This window comes from Osmerus mordax, chromosome 4, assembly GCF_038355195.1.
Source record: "Osmerus mordax isolate fOsmMor3 chromosome 4, fOsmMor3.pri, whole genome shotgun sequence".
Lineage (NCBI taxonomy): Eukaryota > Metazoa > Chordata > Actinopteri > Osmeriformes > Osmeridae > Osmerus > Osmerus mordax.
The window spans coordinates 12,722,246-12,743,859 of NC_090053.1; the positions used below are offsets into that span (position 1 = coordinate 12,722,246).

The window sequence follows — 21,614 nt, forward strand, 5'->3', positions numbered from 1 at the left end:
ACCAGGACATTTATTTGGGTATCGAAGCATGCCCTCCTACGTACTTCCGCTCAATTTTGATTTTGCTTCTGTACTAGGTCTGGCCATGAGGTAAGTAAGTCAGATGCTGCGAAGAAGCTGCGAATATCCATAAGCTAAAGCCAGAGCAAGAACAAGTTTTGCTGAGTTTTGGCGGTGGCCATGATGTTGTGGCCTTCCTCCCCAAGGGGTTTGGGAACAGTTTTATTTTCCAGCTATGGCAGCTAGCTCTGTTACAGTAGTGGTGAACGCTAGCGATTGGTTATGGCAGATCAGAGTGGCTCTGGGCAGATCCAATAGTTTTAAACTTCAACAGAGTACCCGCCTACAAGGAAGTCAACGCGTTTCAATGGAGCGAGGCCAGACTCTCTGTACAAATGAAATGTATGAGAGTCTGGTTAGGACCAGGCTACCTGAACCGTGCAACGGAACGTAAATAAAAATACAAACAACTCGATCTCTACCAAGACAAAACTTTTGACACCGACAATGTCTATAGTCCAAATATTGACAGATCCTTAGGGGGGCAAAAAGAATAATAAGACATATGTGAGAGCACAAAGGTTGTGCTCTCGCCAAAGGCTTGAGCACACCCAATAAGACATAATCTACAATTTATAATGTAGACTTGACTGGCACATCTTTTAAATTAAGTAAGTAGTCAGGTGTCCTAGGGGGTTGTGTGTGTGAGGGGAGGGGGGCGCGGATGGGGGCGGAAAGCTTCACGCCTAGGACACACTGGCTGCGAAGCGCCTGGACGCGCCGCGCATCGCCACGATCGGCTACGACTGAGCAAAAGCTGTTCACACCAGACGCGCATTTCTCCGCGCCGGTCACCAAGCCTTTCAGCTACTCTGAGCTTTCCTTTACGCTGACATGGTATAAACATGGCATTGGTAAAATTGTTGCTGGGGGTCATACAACAACTCCCTGTGCTTTTCAACTTCGAGAATTCATTTGATGCTGATTTTAGAAATCGACTTGGGGGTTCTCTCTCGGTAGGCTATGTCTGCACTCGTGTGTTGTGTGAAACGCGTGACAACTCGTTTCTCTCAAACAAACAAAACAACTACGGGCATGCTAGCTCATTGGATCAATCCGTTTATTGGGTGTGCTTTGCCTTCGGAAAGGGCACAACCTTTGTTCTCTCACATATATATTATTATTGGGTGTGCTTTGCCTTCGGCAAGGGCACAACCTTTGTTCTCTCACATATATATTATTATTATTTTTTGTGAGAATGCTGTTAAGCATTCTCACTATTGTTTTCCTGTTTCTCTTTATTATTATTATTTATTGTGAGAATGCTGTTAAGCCGAGTAAACACACTCAATGGTAGGCTACATCTGCTACTGCTATTACTATCCCAACTATAATTTCAGCTGTTAAAACGATAATATTCTTGTTACGACTAGCTAGCCTACTTCTTCTGTTTAACAGTTCAGCTTTCAGCTTCTCCCGCATTGTAGGCTATTTTAGCTGTTAGCGTTGTTAGATGATGCAGTTCAGATTCCACACTGCCTCTTTTGTGTGACTCACACGTTTTTTAAATTAATTTCAGCTTTCAGCTTGCGGGTATTTTCTCATTTATCACTTTTATACTTTTTTAAATATTAAGGTTTTTGTGCAAATTATTCTCCCTTTAAAAGTAATGGTAAATCCTTTCAAATCATTGTTGGAATGCTGCTCCAGCCCCTTTCAAAAATACCTTTCGGTTGCTTTGAAGCTTCAGCTTATAACTTTCTACTAAATTTTCACAATTTTCCGCTTTTTTAGCATGGTCAGCTATCCCCATTCAGGTTTTCAGCATTCTCACTGCTGTTTCGCAGGAACAGCCGTTTCTAGTTTTATTTCTTTTTGCCCCCCTAAAACTCAGTCAATATTTGGCCTACATAGACAACGTAGGTGTCAAAAGTTTCGTCTTGGTAGCGATTGAGTTGCTTCTATTGGAATTTACGTTCCGTTGCATGGTTTAGGCTTAAGTTAAGTTTTTGTGGCGAAAAGTGAAGCTAACGGTGGCTAATTTGCTAGCCACAGTCACTGACGTTACTAACGTCACTGCGTCACTAACGTCACGAAAACACGCGTGACTACCTTTGGCAGAACATTCGTTTCGCATCTGTTAACTTGGGGGATAGCTAGGCTAACTATAGCTTTACTGCAAGGCAGCTGCAGAAACGCCACAAGCAAAGAGGCCAGGGTGCTAACTATTTACTCATTTTACTTTGTGATATGACACACAATTGTGATGTGTAATGTACAGTATAAGCTGATATTATTAAGGAAGTACATCTACTTTCGGAAACAGTAGTCTACTATTTCACTGAAGTATTAGCATCATGACATTAGCCTGTGTTGCCCGGGCAACACATACTACAGTGGTCTATGATGTAGCGTTATCTGTTTTCAATTGTTAAAATAAACATTCCTCACATATACATTTTCGTTGTAGGATTTATTCTGACATTAGTAACCGATTTGTTGGTTAAATTACCATTACCTGTGGTTTCAAACCAGTGTAGCTCACTGCAACGCTGTAGCTTACGCGAGACACACTACAAAAACATCTACACTACACAGCTGTTTAGGAAGTCAAACGGCGACAGAACATGTTCGGCACTCCCCTTACTTAAATCAAAAGTCTATCTAACTACTAACTGACAATGATCGCTACCAGTGAGCTTTTTATGAATGAGCGATTTTCCACAAAATAAATGTCAAGCTTATTTACGTTTTGGGGGGCATATTTTCAGATGGTACTGTTTGAATCGCGATTCCATCTTCTACTGCCGGGTAACGTCGTAGAATAATCTCCAAAGGAGGTTCTTTATTAATGAATGAATGCAATGAGTAGGCTAAATGCCTGAAAATATCATGAGAAGGGAAAAACTTAAGATGACGTTTAAGTCATAGAGATTAGATCAATTTTTACACCGGTCTGCCAAATTTATTCGTTTTGATTCAACGTTGAGGCTGCCTCTTGCAGGGGAAATGAGAAGACATCTATTTCATTCTACACTTCACTCGTATTTTCAGTTGTAAATGAGCATCAAAAACAAATGCTTTTAAATCTATGTAATCTTTATAAATAATAAGTATTCATTTTTATATAAAATATACAGAAATATCAGTTGTAAAAATGTCATTCAAAAACGGACCCCTGTGCAACCGACGCAAGCAAGCACACCCTACAATTTCCCCAGAAATTGTACCCTCTCTAGTTTTCATTCATTTTCATCAGGGTAACCACATGTAAAGGACGTTCGTTACCAACATTGTGTAATTATAAAGTCTACAACTTTACAAAAGTTCACCGTAGTCTACAATTAATGGAGTAAAATCTTAATAACATGTTTTTTTAGTCAAATATATCAACTAATATGGTGTATTTCATCCTGCTGCAGCCGATTTCGCAAGCGTCTCGCCAAAGAAATCGACCAGCTGCCGAAACGATCGCTGCAGATCGCAGGCGATCGCAGGCAATCGCGGCGCTTTGCAGCCAGTGTGGCCGGTCCTATTTGATAACATGGGCGCTGAAAGAAAAAAGGAGGCGCTTCCAGGCGCGTCGCAGCAGATCGCAGCCGATCGCAGGCAGTGTGTCCCAGGCATATAGATCATCACTTAATATGGTACCTGGAAAATCAGGAGGTTGCTTTGAAAAAGCTATTTGAGAAAGAAGCAGACAGGAGGGTTGCATTATGCATTTGAAGGTTAAACTGTCAAAATGTAAGTAAGTGATGCAAGATCAGTGGTGTTTGAGGGGCCCCTTATTGCCACAGGGCCCTGGGGCGGCCGCACCCAAGCACCCACGCTATCTCCGCTACTGGCCTTAACCCTAAACCAAAACCCTTGTCTATGGTGACAGTCCAATGGGATTGTTATAGACTGGGGTGATGTTGTTACAGACTAGAACTTACATATCTAATACGTGAACATTATTATCTCCCTTTAAAGCCTAATTTTCTAAGGCCTCAGTTGTAATTGTGGCAAGCAACGTAGCATAGCAAATGTACATTTTGCACCTCACACATTTTCCTACACCTCAGTCTGCTACTGTACTATATGCTCTCCATCATTCAGTACCATCCAGCCAGAAGCAGTTGCCATATGCCATTTTGTCGTATCAATATACAATCTGTCTGCCCCTCTGAGCAATTGTCGACTGGGTTGGAGCTCTATCTTGCTTCCAGAGAGAGTAAACAATCGAGAATCATATAGTCAGCACTACCTTTCTCTATCCCTAACCCTAGTGCACTACAGTTATCCGCTTTTATAACATGTGATGATATAGAGCCTTTTATGAGCTGTTTGGCCAGGTCTTTGTCACTGCTGCTGTTGCTGTGTGGTTGACTATTACAGTGCCTGCTCATTTAGTTCAATGCGGTGGGCTTGGGGAGCCAGGTGCCATTAGAACAAACAGCTTCCAACTCCAGGATAGAGACAGTGAATGTCTATACTCTTTGCTGCGCTGTGGAATCAACAATGGTGAACTTCAATGCAGTCTGCAAAATGATACAAATACACCCCTGCATGAGTACTACATCTAATAACACATGCATATGTGCATATTCCCTTCCTGTTGCCCCCTACATTTATATCATCCTGACAAGGACTTAATACTCCAAAGTACTATGTAGTGGTTGTGGCAACCAAGGAACTCAGAATGCAGTTGCACCTTGCATCGCTTAAGAGAAACACACAACCAGGGACAGTTTATGTTAATCCCAAAAAGGCATTTACTAACAAAAAGCATTAAAGGAAAATTAGGCACAAAACCAATACCTTAACCCAATTTGATATTGTTGAAGCCACTACATTGTCAGAGTGACCTACTGAACTCATGGATCAGATAATAAAGTAGACGTTGATATGCAACCCTCTGTGTTGTCAAAGTCAACACAGCAATACCAGAGGTTATTTTAGAGTACCGGTACATTATGTTTCCATACACCTCTCTCAATCATTGAGTCTCAGTTTTAAGAGCTCAGCATTTTGCTGTAGCTACTCACTAATTGCCTAAATGAGTTTTGCCACAATTGCACAATTCATAATGCTGACACACACATCTCATTAGTTAACACCTCCCGGAAGTGAGTCTCTGCAGGTTGGGATGTCTGTATTAACTATACAGTATGTGAAAGCTTAGTTGTATTAGATAATCCTATCTATTTAGAGAAAAAGAGCATACTTAAATCTAAGTTAATTGTATTACATGAGAGCTTAATACATTTTGAGTATATTTGTCTTGCTGTCCAAGTGTACTTATATGAAAAGATTTGTATTTGCATACCTAATGAAAACTTTAATATCTGTAAGTATATTTGTAGCCTACATCTACTATACAAGTCTACTTTAAGTATATACATATATATATTAGTGGTGGGCCGTTATCGGCGTTAACGCGCTGCGACTCTTATCGGCGATAAAAAAAAATATCGCCGTTAATCTATTCTCAAAATTGGGTTGAGAGCTGGGTCTATACTACGCAAGATATGATGACTTTGACCTTGATATTTTAGCGCGGATGTATACCTATCCGAATTGCACTGTAGGGGGCGAGAACGAGTCTTCGAACATGTGTGTATGCCTTGTGTATGGAATTATCACATCAAACGTGACGTGCTAACATGGATGCAGCTATGAAGCCGCCTGGTTTGCTTCAGGGAAAATGTATTTAAGAAGCTTCCCAATGGAAACCTCGACAAGACTAAGGTTGTTTGCACCTTGTGCTATGCGGAATTCGTTTACTGTAGGAGTTCTTCCAGTCTCAAATACCACATAAACGCAAAGCATCCCTTAGCTAATGCGGAAGATGCCGGGCCAAGCACTGATGTAGCGCAGGAGAAGAGTCGTCGTCAAACTACCATGTTTGAGTGCAACCGAGGCAAGCCCGTCAGCGCAGCTCTATCAGCCAAGATAGCTAATCTAATAAACAGTTAATAAACAAAAGTACATCTTATTGAACATAATTTATTTTCATCACTAATTATCATAGTAGAACAGCTTTCTCAAGCAGTTTGTAATGCATTTTGGAAACAGGAGATGAGCTCCTGGTCTATGCGCCAGCTGGCTTGAGAAGCCCGTTCTCAAAGACTTACTTTAAGCCATTATTTGGGTAGCACACATTCTGAATGCCTTCGGCGGAATTCAAATGAGCCATTTTAATCTAGATTAATGAACGCCAAGGTTACAGTGAGATTAATCTAGATTAAAATAGAATAAAATAGAAAAATAAAATCTATGCCCACTATATATATATATATTCTCTGAGGTATAGAAAACATACAGCTTTGAAGCCATAAATGTACTTACAAACCACAACAAGGTAATCTACATTTTGATTAGAGTGCAACCACCTTAAAAATGACTGTATAGAGACTGGTGTTTATAATAGGCAGCTAGCTAGTATATTTAAAGCACTTAGACAGAGAAGCATTAAAGTTGGATGAACCACCAACACCAAGCCATAGTAAATTAACTCAAAGTCTGCTTTTCAGCTACTAAAGTTGTACTAGCCAGGAGGCCAGGCAGAGGGACATACAGCTCCAATACACAACCAGATTGCCTTCACAGAGGACAGCAGCACAGAGAAGCCTGCCATGCCACACTTCCAACCAGAGCTAACAAGGAGGATGTGCTCCAGAGGTCTGTTGCAGGCGAGCAAGGCAGGGAACCACAGTTCAAGCTTGTACATTTATTTGTGAGGCAGAGCACACAGCCGTATCCCCCCACAGTCTAAAATGCTTTAATCTCTCCATTTAGATATGACACTCTCATGTAATCTTCCCCCTCATAACCTCCGAGGTTCACAAAGAGGCAGGAAATGAAATCAATGCTGTTTCTCTTCCCGGTGGCTGTGCATTACTATATTAGCATGGACGCTACAGATGTAGCAGTTAATCTGATTTATCACACAGCCATCAGAGACCGGGTGTCCCTTAACAACGCACGCAAGTGTTTAACTTGGACAACCTTTTTCCAACAACAGTTTGACCCTCTCAGGTTGAGCAGGTTGCTGAGCCGTGCTGGGGTCCTCAACACAGTCTCATGTGTCCCCTTAAACGTGAGGGCATAGCTGTTGGTTTTTGGCAGCATCACAGGGGGTAGAGCAGGACCCGTCAGCTTATTAGCAATATTAATACAATCTCCCCACGCAAAGAGACCAAATAATCAAACAAATGGTCTGATGCGACAAAACTTCCAGACAAATCGGGCAGCAGCGCTCTGGCGTATCTCCTCTGTTACATAGTCGGGGGCTAGAATGTGCTGTTGGAGAGTTAATTCACATAACAATGAGTTATGTCACATAACAATGAGTTATTTCCCAGCATTCATTGTTTGTCTGTTTCAGAACAACATATCTTCCTTCGTTAGCAGCGTGTGGATGTGCAGGAACATCTGGACAGCAGCTGTGGCCAGCCAGCCTATAGAGGTCAGTAGGTCAGAAGCCTTCTGGAGCCACGACATCTAATCCCAGTCATGGAGATCTTTCTTTGGAAAATTAAACCACCACAGCCCCAGAGCCTGACTCTGCTTATAGGGGAAACCCGCTCATTGCTACCCCACTCGAAACCACCACTCCCCTCTCCGCCACCCCCTTCCTGGAAAACAGAGATTCCAAATGATTAGTCGTGCCTTCCCAAGGGAGAAAGTGGCGGCTGGGGAGGTGGGGGGTGGTTGTAATTCAGTTAGCCCCTCTGTTCTGCACTATAGAGGAGCTGTGAACGGGAATCCGACATTTCTATCTGATTGGACTAAACTGGCTGTGCAGATCCAGTATACAGAGAGGATAGCACCATGTGACATGGCCCTAGGTGCGTTGCATTACACTCAAATCTCGACACTGTGACCCCCGGTGATAAATACAATCTCTCCTCTCTTTTCTCCACCCTGACAACCTCAGCTTAAACTAAATTCACTGTGAGGTTTGAATGTGAAGGGATTGTGTGCTATGGCCTTTACAGCCTAGAATGAGCTGCCACATGACAAGACAACCCAGCCACCTTATACGGTCTTCCTCAGAGCGTCGTTCACGTGACAGCCTGGCTCTCTCTCTTTCTCTGTTTCTCTCTGACTCTCTCACCCTGGTGCCTCCTGGCTCTCTCTCTCATTCTCTCAGTCTCTCACAGAGAATACAGCCTCCCCTTTCAGAGAAGAAATCTTTTGGCTGCCTCTTTGTCCCACCTCTCTGCAGGGGATTCATACAGCACCACACTGCCTCCCTCGATGCACCCATCATTTACGAAAGCCTCTTCCCAGGCCCAGACAAATCAAATCAAACTGTAAATATAGCTCATGTTCCCTGGGTTGAGCTACTCACACAAGTCAGGAGAACAGAAATAAATGCCAGAGATCCTGACAGTCATAGAATAATGCCATCAATAATCCCACATGTGGCACTAGCCTTTTAGATGGAGTGGATTATGAAGCATGCAGTGAACATTGATAGTTGATGCAAATGTAGCTAAACATGCAGACCTGAATACAGCCTGGCCCTAGCAGCCAGGGGTCTTCTGTATAGACATATCCACCAGCCATGGTCATTAGTGCTGGTGAATGACCTTTGAACCCCCAGTTGGCACACACCTGGCCTTGTCACATGACACCAGCTCGCTCTGCTGGTCTTGCTCTGGAAACGGGCCATCTCTAGAGTAGAGCAAGTATAGCCTGTCCACTGTGTGTGGCCCATCACCTAGCACCCACCTGCCAGTGGCTGAGGGTCCATCTCACGTCTGTGGAAACTGAAGACTGGTCCTTCTTGGCTGTGCAGCTGCCAGGCAGCATCCACAGCATATGGTAAAGGTCGTAGGAAGTTAACACAATATCGTTTTAAACTCACACACAGCGTTTCCATTTGGGTACTGCTCCACGAGGACCAGAAAAACCACTTTTACATTCCACTTGTTTTTCTATTAATAGATTCCAAGTGTGATCCTTCTGTATGTGCCAAATGGTGTCAGTAGTACATTAGATATTCTCTTTTGGATATAGCTACAGTACGAGCAGGAACCCCAAAGGCATTCTTAGCACACACTGCTCGCCGAGCACCTGCTGAAGGAGTATTTGAAGCTTTTCTAGGTAAAGGAGTAAAATGCTCATTACACAGTGTTGGCATAGGTGACCATACCAGTGACAGAGAGTGCAGTTACTGTCACTCCATGCTAATTAAGTGATGCTGTTTGTAGAAAAATGGAGCACATTCGCGGCATGCAATGATAGGATAGATATAACCCTGTTTAAAGTTGCTAAATAGAGCATTTCGTGAGATAAATGTCTCTTTATGTTTAGTATATATTTTAGATTATAATTGATGCGACAGTGAACATAAATGTTCATGCGTGCAAGTCTCATGTATGAGTGTGTGGGGGAGAGCAACAGAATGGGGATTTATGTGACTAATGATTAATTCCCAACCATGATTGAATGCGTGCAGTGATGAACATTTTTTATGAAAAATGGTTTCCATCAGAATTCATGAAAATTGAAATAGCATGATCCATCATACATTTTACACCCCTACAGATCCTGCCAAAATACCGTCGGAGTCCTTGGTGAACATGTAAACCCTTCTACACACATGATTGAGGGGCACACCATGCATTCTTATACTAAAAATATTTCTCTACCGGATAGAGCAATTTGGGAATTTGGTAAATGGTCATTCCCATGTTAGCTGTGCTGTTTCTGTTGAATTGTCCTCTCTCAGCACATGTGGAAAAAGCTCCAAGTCCTGCCACTGCTTCCTCCTATCAATACTGAACCCAGTACAGAGCAGCCTGTCTCCTAAAGAGGATCAAAGAGGGCCATACAGTATGAGCAGACATGATTGGAGTGGAAATTGAGGAAGGGGATATGTAATTGGAGGATGTTCATGGTGCAGAGTGGAGGAGGTTAGATACACTCCAGAGGTCACTGCCTAGAACACGTCGGATTTGATCTCATTCCAGAGAACAGCGTCCGTGCTGAATGGCACAGAAATCTTATTCTTAACATTATGATAAGAGTGGTTCTCACAGGGAATAGCACATCAACTGCTTGTATTGGACATCGTACATTTGAGAACATAGAGCCCCTGATGTGACTTTACGTTAATACTATTAAGCATTAAGGTACAATGTGAGTGACCAATCAATTTTTCATTACAATAACTGCAGCAGAACAAGAGAACAGAAGGTCTTGAAGCGTCTAAAGTATACAGTAACATGATAGGTGGCCATTGCTTACCAGCAACCCAAAAGACACTCAAGGTCAAAGGAAAGATGTTGTGCATGCACAGTAGCTACAGTACTAAAAGCACTGCCTAAAATTTTTTCTTAAAACCGCAGATGTTCTCTGATTACAGTAAAATGCCAGATATGCGAGCAAAATCCCTACCGATTTTGACCAGGGCTTCAGCAACAGCACAAGCAACACAACAGTTTCCCAGAGCCCCATGCTACTCCTACTAGTATGGGGGGTTTGTTCCTACTCTATCTAAGAACCCTGCTGTCATCATTTGACAACAGCACACATGGTGCACATCGAGTGTAGCCTGGCTGCCAAGGGCATCCTTTTGCATCAGACAACATGTTCTCTGGGATGGAGGGGCTATGCATGCCCTCTGTCAGGAAGAGTGGGCCACACAGTACGTTCAGGTTCGAAAACATAAGCAGCTACAAGCCAACTGAGCACAAGCAGAGGAGGAAGAGGAAATATGTCTGGTTTATATCAGCTGACGGGGCAAAAACACTGAGCGACAGGGAATTAGTTAAGAATTACACAGTATCTGACTTTGTATGTGCATGGTAGCCCACATATTACAACAATTAAGTAACTGGTATCAGTGTGTGCTGTATATAGTTTCCCATCATGTGAAATCACTACTTGGGTTTGAGAGTCCATGTCATTAGTCACTTCTGGAAACGACCAATGTAATCCAAGATATCACCATTGAGGGTAACCTGAGTACTCAGCTGCCCTTAAGACAAGGTTACTGCTGATGAGCTGAATACACAGGGCTAAAGTAGCACACACACTCACTCTGCGTCCAGCAGCCAAATGCATTTCCGTCCCAAAAGTTAAATCGTTTAGAGTGTGCCAAAGAGGCCCACGCTTCGAGTCAAGGTGCTGACGCCGTAGCCGTTCAGCCAGAGGACGAGGGGAAGAGAAAGGGGGAGAGACAAAATGAGGGAGGGTGGTGGACTGTCCGCTGGCCAAAGGAGAGAGACAAACAGTACAATAGAAAGAGACAGATAGAGGGGGGGGAGAGAGATGAGGCACTGGGATCTGGAGAGATAAATAGAGACAGGCAGAGAGAGATAGAGGGGAGAGAGAGAGAGAGGGAGTTGTTCTCGCTGGATCAGCAATCTGCTGTAGAGAGAGGAGAGAGACAGAGAGAGACATCATCTTAGCAGAGGACAGCAGTAATTTCCCTGCTGCTTTTGAAAGAGGAGGGATGTGTCCACCATGCAGTCAGCTGCCAAACACCAGGGCCTGGAGGAACAAGACCTCAGCTGACCTGGACAACAACTACTGGCTTGTCAATCCCCCATAAAAAAAGATCAATAGTGTAGTTGAACTACAAGATGCTTTTCTGCATGTATTTGTCCATTTCCCTCCAATAACTGTGACTACTCCACTTATCCTTTGCCCTCATCACCAGGAAGTCTGGGTTCATGTTCTGGACCTTGCAGCTGTTGCAGTAGGGATGATAGCCCAAGGCCAATTTCATCACAGTATGTCAATCATGTAGATGAATCATTGTAATGAGTATAAATAATGAGGAAATGGTGCATTAAAAGGAAAAGGACCTTTACTGGAACTCTTCTGCGCAGCAGAATTTGATAGCAGGACACCAGATCGATGGTGAGCAGCTTGGCCTGCAGCCTCCACACCCTGACCTTTGAGGTCAAGACCCCTCCTAGAATGCTGATGAGGGGGGAAATACAATAGTTGACTGTATCACCAAAGTCTACTGCCTATTCTCCTAGCTAACCACAGCCTAGAAATTACTTGGTCAAATCCCTAGTGTCTCAACAGCACAGCCCAGCATGTAGCTTTATTGTGTAAGCGCAACTGTAAGACAACACTGTATTCGTTCATGTCTTACGTCTCATCTGAACCCCTTGATAGACTCACGCTGTGAATATACTGTACTGCAGCCAGGGAGGGACTGTCCTTTTCATTCCTGTGAAGATGATAAATATAGCCCTATTGATACATTTTTGCAGAGGAGTGAGGGAATTCTGTTGTAACAATGGTCCACTATCCAGGGAAAAAAGAACCTGGCAGGTTGCAACAGGTTACCATCATTCACCTGGCCCAACGAGCAGCCATCAATGCCCCATGCCCACTGAGAGCTCTGATGTGTAATAAAGTTCATACATAACCCTCCCTAGGAGCCTGGGAACCATGATGACCTAGTAACTCTATGTACTGTAACTGTTACTTCAGAACAGTTTAGCTGAGTGTAGAGTAGGTCAGAAGATGAGCGAAACACTAGACACTCGTCTTGCAGTACATTTGCTGCATTGATTATGTGGCTACAGCTACACACTCCATGGTATTTAGATGGTCAGAACTGGGAACAAATATTTCAAAGCCTGAGGAGCAGCGGTTGCTCTTCTCAACTGTTCCCCTTTTTAACTGCAGCTGAATAGACTCATGATCCTTGCCACAGATAATCAATTCCCCTCAGGGGAAGCATTTTCCAAGACATTCCTGCCCTTTTCCATAACAGAAAACAGAGATGTTTATCCCTTTCTTCTATAAGAAGCCATAAACTGTAGAAGGACTATAAACTAGTACTCCTCAATGATCAATTAGATCGTCACCACAAGAAGTGCATACAGGAAAACAACTTCAGTCATCCCCAACTGAAGAAATCTCCAAGGCAAAGTTAAATCCTTCCAAATATCCCTTCATTGTGTTCATTTTTACTTGAATGAAAAGCCTTGAGGTAAATAATGTAGCCATGACAACACCTTAACCTTAAAGACTCTGTGTAGGTAACCTAACTGAAGTGATGCCCCATTATGCTGGCTCATACTGGCATCTCGCTTGACCCACAGATGAGGAGGCTGGCATTATGCGCCATTGGCCTGACCTAAGCTGCACCAAACTGGAGTCTACTAACCTACTTCTGACTGTGCCATGGTTGTGTTATAAGTTGTTACATCACCAACACAAGACGTCATCAGTACTGCAGTGTTTACCATATGTTTTTTTCTAGGGGGGGCGGTAGACATACATTTTGCCTCCCATTCATTTTCAATGGAAGTCACGTGACAGGCGCCGCAAGGCAGCGCGAACAGGGAGCCTAGCAAGAGAAGCGAACCCTATTCTATGCGTTTATTGGGGCATTTGTATTTGTGACGAGCAATGCCAGTATGTTGCCAGTCAAAACTAAACTGGCTATCATAACACAGTTGGCACAGTAGGCCTATATGCAAGGAAGTAAATGCTATTCCCAGCACCACACGGAGCCGGTCGCGAGGAGCGAATAGGCAAATTCACGCGAATTCTGTCGCTGCCAGTTGATCTACAGGCGATCAGGTGTAAATAACAAGGGAAACGTTGCGCAAAGTTAATTCGCAAATGAATTGAACTTTTGAGGCGACGAGCAAGAAGCAAATTGCCTGTGTGTGTGAACATATTTTTCTCGCGCGTCCGTAAAAAAAAGATTATACAGCAATAGGATAATTATATATATTTTTGGTCATTCTTTTAGCAGGCGGGAGGTCGTTTTGGCAGGGCGGGCCAAAACATATTGAGTAAACACTGATACTGTCATCGTTATTATCCTAATTTTCTTCATGCACACCGTTCGTAAGACCAGCAAAAGCTCAGTCTTCCTTAAAATAAAAAAGAGTTGAAATTGGAATATGTTATTAAGTGTTGTTCATATTTTTGCATGTACACATGGTGACCATTCCTGTTGTGTGTTTGAATGATAAACAGAGTGAAAGTGGAGTAGTTGTCCAGGACTAGGTCATGAAGTGAGTGGGTGATATCAGAGGATTAGTCTATCCATCTTGTTTTTTGTTCTGACCCCACTAGAATTTCCCTTGGAAAGATCTGGCAGTATGAAAGAGGGGAAGTGGGGGGAGCAGTGTAAAAAGTACATGAGGAGAACTGAGGAGTGAATTGTCCCATCGACGATGAGACCTGTCATGCCCATTCCTCCCAAGACACAAATTCAGCTCACCTCTTGACAGCATGAATGTACGACCACAATAGATGTCACACACATACACTCAAACACACACACACACAAATCTATAGATTTAACCTGTGTATTACTACTATTCTATACTATAGTACTTTCCATCTATTCTGTGTCATATAGAAATGGGCAGGAAGTGTCTCTCTCTCTTGTTCCCTAGCAGCTGGTGGAGGGCAGCCCTAGGAGGCTGAGATCACACAGACAGCACTGAGCAACACATAGAAGTTGAAAACAGGGAACACAACGGCAGGGTCAGTGCGAAAGAAGAGGGTGTGTTCAAGTTTCCAACTCCCACACACTCATGCATTAATATGGTTCAACAACAACACTCTCCGATGTCTCCCTAATCCTTGCTTCCCCTAAATGTTTTCCTGGGGAGTTCCGTCCAGGAATGTTGTAATGGTGGCAGAGAAATTGAAACAGCTGAGAGAAAGAACACTTTCAAATTAAGTGGTGTGAAACACTGACCTTCTGTCTTTCTCTACACACACAGACTGAAAACAAACGCACATATAGGCTACAGATTGGCAGAAACACACCTTTGTGGATTATGAATGATAGGTTGGCTTTAATGAATCTGTCTTGTTGGCCATTCTTGTCAGTGCAATATGTGCTTTGTTTAGTTTGCAGTCTCTTTTGCCAATTTTATAAAAGCCACAAAAACATTCTCTCCCTGAAATGTCTAACCGCATTATCATCACACTATATCTGTCTTGAAACTGACATGACACGTCCACAACTGAAGCCTCAGCCACAGGGTAAGTTTAACACAAACAACAGCAACTAAATTAAATGTTGAGATGACATCCATTGGCACCTATTTATTTAAAAACATGCCTTCAAATACCTTACATAATTAGAAAAAATGTAATTGCTCTTGAATCCATCACTGAATAAACCAGATAAAGCAAATTCAAATACAAGTTTTATTAGATTATGTGTGGAAACTCAATTTGAGTAAATAACAAAAATGAATAACCTGCAGTTGATAAATATGAATATTATACATTAAAAGGGCATTGGATGGATGCATGGATGGAACTAATGTTAGCAGAGGCCTTGATGGCTTCACATAATCCTTAGTCATTTTGGTAATGGCCTCCTAAATGGCAGGCTTATGATCGGGCAAAGACAAACCATTAAGGAACACTTGACTTTAATTACTGTAGGATGAAAGGATCCTTACAGTACGAGGTAAACGTAGATAATGTGCGTTTAAATACTATGCCATACAACAGTATATCCAAAAAGACGAAGTAAGCAGTAGTATATCTTGGAGATGAAAACATTGACTATTGATGTCTGATTTGAATATCAGACCAGACATACTGTAGTCATGTTGAAGATATGTTTGAGTATGCTGTGACTGTTATCTCTCTATCTCTCTAATAATGCCAGGAATCTGTGTGTATATGTGTGTGTATGTGTGTTCGGTCAGTGTATTATTTATTGATAGGGCACAGAGCCCACGATGATGTTGGTGAAACACACCCAGATTTCTGGAATTATAGATAGTGCAGTGTCCATGATGACAGTTCTTCTCAGTTCCTTTGGTAGCTATATTTCTCAGATCACAATTAAATTCTCTGTCATCTCTGAAGTAGGCTACTTGGTCAACCTCCACATCATCTATTTTAGTCACTTATGCACATCTTAAAAGCAATTTCTCATTTATTTTAAACAAATTGCCAATGCTGTGGTACATTCATGCAAATGATTACCGGTATGTAGCCTTCATTTGTCTGCTGTTTCCTAGGTTATCAATTGCTTATGTTATGTTCATCAAAATGTATTATATTGTTTCTCTGTTAAATTGTCTTACCACCACAAACATCTAGACATTTAGTTCATAACAGAAGTCATTACATGCACAACGGTTGAGCCAGTTGTCATAATTGTAGTCTCTATACAGCGCTTGTATATACAGTTCTGCCTAAGGGGTGTTTTCTATGTTTACATTAATGTTTGTATTTTTTCCTTTGTGCTATGCAATGCTGGAAAATAGTCTTGTATTTTCTGTATCACATTCGCATAAATTAGACACAACTGACCGAGGAGACAAAATTTGTACGAACATTGTTCCTGTCTTATGCCAGTTTGTGGATCGCTATATCCCTGGTGCCCCCACGCTAGCAAAAGTGCGCTCTTGGATACGGTAGATTGGTAGATTAAACATGATAAAGTGTCCTGTACGGTGGCCCAGTGTGCAAGAAAACGTTATAAACTCCCTTGTAGCGTGTCTTATCTGTTGAAAAAACTTGATGCAGTGCCCTCTAGGGTGCCCTACCAGATCGGTTGGGTATCGAGAACCGTTTTAGAACCAGTTCCAAATTTTGCATTTTTGCATTTTGATTCCTCTTCCTTCTTCGGTTCCTAACTTTATTACGAAGGGTATCACGATCACTTGGTTCTCCGCCGGTTGAACCTTTCTCATGGCTACAGGCTGATGGGTTGACTTTACAGCTCAAATATAAAGCCCTATAAACTCCAGCTGCATCACAGACACAGGCACTATTCCTACCACTTTAGCCTCTTTGGTCAGATTCTTGAGGCATGGATATAGTGATCCACAAACGGGCATACAACAGGAACAATGTTCTTACAAATGTAGTCTCCTCGGTCAGTTGTCGTTTCTTATCTATTTATGCAAATGCAATACAGAAAATGCAAGACTATTTTACAGCATTGCATAGCACAAAGGAAAAAATACAAACGTTAATGTAAACATAGCATATACCCCTTGGGCGGAACTGTACATGCAAGTGAGTCAGGTGGCTGAGCGGTTAGGGAATCGGGCTAGTAACCTGAAGGTTGCCAGTTCGGCCGTGTCAAAATGACATTGTGTCCTTGGGCCAGGCACTTCACCCTACTTGCCTCGGGGGAATGTCCCTGTACTTACTGTAAGTCGCTCTGGATAAGAGTGTCTGCTAAATGACTAAATGTAAATGTCTAAATGTAAGTGCTGTGTGGTGAATTAGGCCCACAATTATTACAATTGGCTCAACCTTTTGTGCATGTGTAACAGACGTAGCTGCGCCCCCATCGAAGGTACACTCGGCCGACGTTCACCCACACCTGGGATCGAACCTGCCACCTCCGACATCCCAAGCATGACTACTACCAGCTACGCCAATGAAAAGCTTGCGCCATACTGGCGCAGGTGGCCTGTATACATACCTGAGGAGTGAGTTTACCTGATCTACACCAACTACACATGTAATGACTTCTGTTATGAATTAAATGTCTACATGTTTGTGGTGGTAAGACAATTTAACAGAGAATCAATATAATACATTTTGATCAACATAACATAAGCAATTGATAACAGGAAACAGCAGACAAATGGAGGCTATATAATCATTTGCATGAATGTACTAGAGCATTGGCAATTTGTGTAATGGGGCGGCTGTGGCTTAGAGGGTAGAGAGGGTTGTCTGTTAATCGCAAGGTTGGCTGTTCGGTCCCCGACTCCTCCCAGGCCATGTGCCGAAGTATCCTTGAGCAAGACTCTGAACCCCAAGTGGGCAGAGCGGTGCCTTGCATGGCAGCTCGCCACCGTCGGTATGTGTGAGTATGAATGGGTGAATGAGAGGCAAAATTGTAAAGGGCTTTGGGTGCCGTTAAGGTATAAAAACTATATAAATGCAGTCCATTTACCATTTTAAATAATGACAAATTACTTTTAAGAAGTGCCTAAGTGACTAGAATAGATGATGTGGAGGTTGAACAACTACTTCAGAGATGACAAGGAATTTCAATTGTGATCTGAGAAATATATGTACCAAAGCAACTGAGAGGAACTGTCATCACCAGCTGCATCACAGGCATGGCACTATCTATCTAAATCTGTGTGTGACCAACTTCATCGCGGGCACTGTGCGCTATATATTATTCCAGGAATCTGTGTGTGTGCCACAAATTTTATCACGGGCACTGTGCACTATCTATAGTTCAAGTCATCTGTATTTGTGTGTTTCACTGACATCTTAATCACCAATTGCATCACGGCACTGTGCACCAGTACAGTGAATGAAGGTCTCGGATTTCTTCAAACAATCCTGTTTTCTTCCATAATACATTAGGTAGGCCTACGTCTGATAAACTGTGCTACTTTACATCTGAGCTAGTCTTTCAAGAGGTTACCTCACTATGGGAGATTTTATGAGATTTGGAGGATGGCCACACTAGACTGCACGTTAGCATGTGAAACTTGTATTTGAATTTGATAATAATATAACAGTATTATGACTTTGCTCTAGTCATAGTTTTCAGGTGACGTCACGTTCCAAGGGGCACGCCCCCTTGGAGGGTAAAAAAGACTTTCCGCTGCCCGCCACCCATTATAAAGTCATACATTTTCTTTGAGTCTAATCCTTTTGTGTTGCCAAAATGACAGATAGTTGTTGTTCTATCGGATGCAGTAATCGAAGAGGAGACGAGCCTGGGCTGTGTTTCTTTAGAATTTCGTCCGATAAAGAAAACCCACAGAGGAGGAGATTGTAAGTAAAAATTTAAGGAAAAGTTGTCTTTCCGTTTGAATAGTTAGCAGTTGTTTAAGAGAGAGAGGGGTTAACTAGTTTACAGTAATTAGGCTATATCACATAGCCTAGTCATCACATATATCACATATATAAAAACCTTGCTGTTTTTAGTGGCAGAAATACGACAGCGGGTGCTGTATCGCAAGTGCCCAACACTTGCAGTTTGTGTCCATATCTTTCTTTTTCTTTAGCTAAGAGGTGATCCAAAGAAACGTGGGGAGGTAAATTTTCCGGCTTTTGCTGCGTCTCAAAGGTGTGAGCCGCCATTGCCAGCAGCTTTCTGCCCTCCAGGTCACCGCGGATGTCACGTGACTGAAAACTATGAATAGCATTTTGTATTGAAAACTGTAAGGGTATGGACCATTTATAACATGTTATTAGTATCATACCCACATTTAATATAACATGTACGCAGTCCAATCTGACACAAATACTTTCTACAGGAAGAGCTATTTAGATACCACAAACCCTTTCAAACCACTGTCTCAACATGACTCTTTCTTGGCACATCACATATCAATCTGATACTGAGGAAGTCTCTCACTGTCCTGTCACCAGCAGTGACAGACATATATTATTAAAGCCTCTTGTTTCTGCTCCTCCTTAGTACAGGGAAAGCTGACTCACTAAAAGGAATAAGGAGACATCGCTTGTCATCTGACCCAACATTCATGCAGAGTGGGCAGTAGAGGATCTCATGAAGTGTCTATTAGATTTGATGGGACAAATATGTCTTACAATAACTTTCTTGGGATCAAATGAAAGCATCCCAATTCATTAGTCGGGGAGTGTCCTAAAAAGTATGCTTTGTAGGGATCACATCCACTCCCACTACATTAACTCTTCCACACTTCACCTTATTGACTTCATCACTACAGACCAATCCAAGTGAAATTTAGTCCCTGTCCCATGTTAAATTGATAGGTCAGTTCAATTCAAATAACGTGATGCTGCATAATTTTTTCCCAAGGCTCTCAGTCTCTTACGTTCTCAATGTCAAGAGATCACGCAATGGTAAATTCTAGGCATGCGTGGAATATGTTTGGAAAGACCTTGACTGAAAAGCCTTGTATTTCCTTGCGTAAAGCCTATAGCCTACTATATATTTTTGCGGCTTATTCACTTGAGGACAAATATTTTCTTGCTTGAGGATGCAAGGATTTTGGTCATGGTGTTTTTTCGGCTTTAGTGGGATTTTGCCAATACAAGACCAGTCACATTCTGCCAGATACGCCGGCCGTAACGTGGATCGAGCGACTGTCTTTCCACAAGCTCAGATAACTGAGCCACGGGTCGTCTAGCAAGTTAATTTCAAGAGCAATAGTCTTGCAATGATGATACATTTCCTATCCCAACGCACATTGAAATCGGTTAAGGAAGCTCAAAGAGGTAATTGTAGCTATATAAATTGTTAAATAAGTCATTGATCATCGTTGATGTCAGGTGCAGATTTGAATCAGTCACCAGGAGTAGCGCGCGTTAATTTGGATAGCCTATAATGAAAATGATCATTCATAGCTAATTGAACGCAAACAAACATTAAAAAACAAATGGCTTCTTATCATTAGAACGAGCATAATCCACAAACAGGGAGTATCATGCATATATCGCAGAATGCCTAAAGAGATCTGGGCTTTAATTATTTTAAATCCATTAGCACTGCCCATTCAAAGCCCCAATTGAGTAAAGTAGGACAATTCCGCTGCCCTTAAAATTACAAATGATACTCACTGTAAACAGTAGTGTTTAAAAATACCTTGTAATGACAAAAAGAAAATGAAATCCTACCTGAAATCTGTCACTCGTTAATGCATGCGAACTGGCTAGGATGTACACACAGCAGCGGTCCAGCCTCCACGGTATCAAGCCCCTCCTCGTTTGGAGACTAGTATACTAGACAGGGAAAAAAAGATTTCTATGCGCAGAAAAGAGGAAACGCGTCACACTATCTAGCCCACATGTAGGCTACATAGATTAACTCGAGCATCTGTATCCTATATTTTGCATTTACATTTTCTATAGTTCTATAGTTTCTATAGTTATAAGAAGACAGTTCAACACACTATCCCCTTCGCTCTTTACTGTCTTTCACGTTGATATTGGCTAAGTTGCAAATAAGGTTTGGTTACAAGGGACATAAATGCAATGTTGAGTGGGCGTGCGTGAGTGGATTTATGGTATACAAGAGGCTGAAATCACCGGTGTTAATGACATTCCGAATTTACATGTTGTAAATGTGGATTTCTTTGGGAAAGGGCAAGCTGTTTAGTGCCACACATTGTACGTTACACAAATTTCGTAATATTTATGAAATGTTTTTATTTGAAACATTCAAAGATGTATGGCTTTATACAGTAAAACAACTTATTGGATAGGCCTACAAGAAAGTGTTTTGACCTGTGTGGCTACACTACAGCTCAGGCCATTGAGGCAAATTAAACACACTTATCTGTTCAGCATGGCAGGTAGAACATCATTTAAGTTCAATCTAACCTGTCTGACAAGACACACAAATATGAAACCTTTGTTTAACATGCAGGCTCCATGCCCACATCAAAAGGCAAAGAAAATATGTATGAACCTTTCAACCCTTATAAAACAACTAACAATAGTCTATGTTATGTCAATGTGATGTAGATGAGAGTCTTCTCTTAGTCTTGTTACCTTCAGCTAGGCTTTAATTTGTCAACAGTACTTATGGCACAGCTAGAGAAACAACTTGTACCGTCTATGCACTTGGCATATGGCACTTTTTTTTTACAGCCTGCCTCAACAGCATGCATGTAGTAGTAGGCTATGGTAGGAAAGGTTTATTGTTCTAACATTTTCTAAACTTTCGTGAAAAGAATAGT

The 21,614-nt window shown here is 42.1% G+C and overlaps 1 protein-coding gene across 1 annotated transcript in view; it reads right to left on the reverse strand.

Annotated features, from left to right (window-relative positions):
* tln2b (talin 2b) overlaps nt 1-20,574 on the reverse strand; it is an 82,795-nt gene extending 62,221 nt beyond the window's left edge. Inside the window, exon 1 of the mRNA XM_067234240.1 lies at nt 20,551-20,574. The gene's annotated coding sequence lies outside the window, so the exon portion shown is untranslated. The remainder of the gene's footprint in view (nt 1-20,550) is intronic.
* Nucleotides 20,575-21,614: the final 1,040 nt, after the last annotated feature.